The following is a 3707-nucleotide window of genomic DNA, read 5'->3' as shown; positions in this document are numbered from 1 at the left end:
AATGGCGGTTGGCAACAAACGTTTAGCAGCATTGCCGCCACTAACTGGTATGGAGTGTGGTTCTTGATGGATTATCTATCTATCTATCTTAGTATTCTACTCATTTATTTCACACCTTCTATAATTAAATTCTATTAAATAATTTAGTTCTCTTTAAATATAGAATAACTATTTGTATATGTTTACTCCCCAAATGCTTCCTCGAAATATCTAATAAATTTATCTTTTCCTTAACACATTGAAACTCTTTCCTCATAAATCTCTCTCTTTCATATTTATTACATTCTAACATGTTCTATTGTTTCATACTTTCCACAATAATCACATTTACCAGTATTATGTTTTTGAATTTTAAAAATTGTATAATTACGTCCTGTAAGCCCAAATCTTAACCTTGTTATTACCCTCTCCTCCTTTCTATTTCGTCTTCCATTTCTTCTCTTACTGTCTTCTGAATTTTATAAAACCATCTCTTCTTCTTCTGTGTAGGAGGAGTGTGAGTGAAGGAGAAGGGAGAGAGCGTGAGTTGAATCTTTTTGAGTGTTTTTTTTCCAACTTTTTTCTATCTTTCACAGGGTGTATGTAAATATTGTTGTATATAGGTGTTTTTTGTGCTTTAGTTTTTTTTTGTTGGGGTTTGGTGACCGTCGGGTGTTGCCCGGCGGCAGTTCCGCCGTTTTGAACGCCATGGTGTGGGTGGTGGTTCTCATAGACATAGTATGAGAGTAGACCCCGCATTGACTGTCGCGGCGCAGGGAATTACGGCCGCCATCTTGGGGCGGGTCAACCTGCTACCCTAACCTGCTGATTCAAGCTGAACACACTGATGATACCTCAGCACTGTGCGGCGTATTTTGTTTTAAATCGACGGACTATTGACGTCAAGGATCGAGGGATAACTTTTCACAAGTACGATTAAAAGATATGTTTATATTTGTTATGATATTTTTCTGGGATGAACCCGGACACAGCACGCACACACAGAGTCAGTTCTTATGAGTGAGTTTTATTGAATGGTGTGGAAGATGGATGATGGACCAGAGTCTTTCAACAGACGGAGTGTGTAGGGTGTAGAAGCTGGCCGGCAGGAGGAGTGTGGAGAGACTGACCGGGAGGAACTCTGGAGCCGAACACTGGAGAGCAGAACATCTGAGCCGAGTGCTGGAGAGCAGAACATCTGAGCCGAGCACTGGAGAGCAGAACATCTGAGCCGAGCACTGGAGAAGCAGAACATCTGAGCCGAGCACTGGAGAGCAGAACGTCTGAGCCGAGCACTGGGGGGCAGAACGTCTGAGCCGTGCACTGGAGGGCAGAACGTCTGAAACCGTGCACTGGAGAGCCGAACTCAGAGCCGTTGCACTGGAGAGCCGAACCATCAGAGCCGTGCACTGGAGGGCAGAACGTCTGAGCGTGCAATGGAGAGCTGAACATCAGAGCCGTGTTTCTGAGAGCAGAACGTCTGAACCGTGCAGTGGGAGCAGAGAATGTCTAGAGCCGTGCACTGGAGGGCAGAACATCAGAGCCGTGTAGTGGAGAGCTGAACATCAGAGCCGTGCAGTGGAGAGCTGAACATCAGAGCCGTGCAGTGGAGAGCAGAACGTCTGAGCCGTGCAGTGGAGGGCAAGACGTCTGAGCCGTGCAGTGGAGGCAGAACGTCTGAGCCGTGCACCGGAGACCTGAACGTCTGAGCCGTGCACCGGAGACCTGAACGTCTGAGCCGTGCACCGGGAGAGCTGAACGTCTGAGCCGTGCACCGGAGAGCTGAACGTCTGCGCCGTGTTCTGGAGAAAAAACAAACTGACGGAAAGTCTATGGGCTGACTGTAACAAAAACCAGGTTGAAAGGAGTCTTCAGATTGACGGTAACAAACGGAGCTGACAAGAATACTGGCAGAGACTGAGCGGGGAGTGAACGCTATGGACCGGCGACGGGAACAGAAAGAGGTGAGTCTTATAAAGCGGTGGAAACAGGTGGAAGCAGTTTGCGGGTTAATTGCAGCCTGCCAGGTGAAACCGATCAGGCTGCGCAGGGAACAAGAGAGAGGGAGAGAGGCTCAGCATGCAGCCAATAAGCTGCATCCTGACAATATTAGAATGTGATTTTTCTAATATTAGATAGAGAGATACAGGTCTACATATCCAAGTTTTATATATAGTGTGTGTGTGTGTGTGTGTGAGCAGGGGGCGGATTTAGGAAATTTGGGGCCCTAGGCAAAGAAAGGCATGGGGCCCTCTGAATTGTGAAGACAACACATAAAACAGACCCATTATACAGATACAGGAATTTTAATATAATAGACATTCATTATTTGTTCTACCTTTTGTCCCTCTCCTATACTTTTTTGTGTTGTTTTTCCACTCATTTTCGTTTGTCCCTTTTTCTAGTAGACAACACATGATCTGCTTATCTGTTCTCCATTTTTCATTTGAATGAAATAGTAGTTGGAAGTAAATCTGCGCCCGTCTGATCCTGTCCTTCACCTGGAGCGGTCCTCTTCATACTATTGAGCAGCGTGGATGGTCAGACAGATGATTGGTCAGAGCTAGGTCATCTTCAGGAAGTCCACTGTGCTGACTGCTTACCAGCAGAGTGGATGATGCTGTAGCTTCTCAATCTGGTGGAACATCATCATTATCAAAGCCTGGCTGGATCATTTTGGAACTGTCTTTGTCACAGCCCATCTCTGTCTCATTCTGAAAACAAACACAGAAAACACAGTATAAGGCTTATACTCAGTGGTTAAATGTATATTTACTCAATTGCTAAAGTAGAAATTTGAGGATTTCATGTAACTTCAATTTTGTCTGCGCCACAGTAACTCAGAGGAAAATACAGCATTTTCAAATCTACTACTATACATATTACATTGCTAGTTACATATTTCAACATCTTCATGCTCAGTGGAAACCTTGTACCCCCAAAATGACAATTTAATGTTAACATTTGGGATAAACTGAACAAGTCTTTATTTTGAGGACTGACTTCTAAAGCCAGAACTCTTAAAAAAATTGTCATCGGCTGGAAAATGAATTATGACACAACAAAAATAAGATGCATGTCACAGCAAAGACCAGTGATGCTACAAATATGACAATTTCTTAAACTACAGAAAAAGTAAATTGATTTATTTATAATTAACTGGACCCTTACATCCACAGCTGTACACAATAACACACATTAAAGTAATGTTAATACAAAGCAGTAATGCAGAGTGAGAAGTTAGTAATAACTTCTTATGTTTTTTTAATGTATAACTTAAATTATTAAGGACTAAAATACCTGCCAAACCTACCTGTAAAACCTAAGGGTGATCTTAGAAAGAAACACCCAAAGGCCTGAGGTTTGCCTGAATATCAACATGAAAAAATAACAACTAAATTATTGATTTCTCATCGTTTGTAGCAAATACAAACAAATTTGAAACTTACTTTAAAATGACCCATCTTCAATAAGGTAAATAAATACTTAATATGGAGGGAACGTCTCCTTCAACGGTTAATACTCACTAGTTCCTCTCCTGACCACGGACCCTCCCAACAGGAGCCAGCGTTAACGCTGAGTTTGCTGCCAGTTGCGGCTCGCTGCTGCTGCTGCAGTGAGAAAAGCCGAAGGCAGTCACTTTTGGTAACTTTGAGAGCAGCTTTCTACTTCTCTCATTCTTTCTCTTCTTTTCAGCACCACTGTGGTAGATTACTTCCTTTTTTTCT

Source organism: Fundulus heteroclitus, chromosome 5 (genome assembly GCF_011125445.2).
Source record: "Fundulus heteroclitus isolate FHET01 chromosome 5, MU-UCD_Fhet_4.1, whole genome shotgun sequence".
In the NCBI taxonomy this organism is placed as follows: Eukaryota; Metazoa; Chordata; class Actinopteri; order Cyprinodontiformes; family Fundulidae; genus Fundulus; species Fundulus heteroclitus.
Note: the sequence above shows the minus strand (reverse complement) of the source record.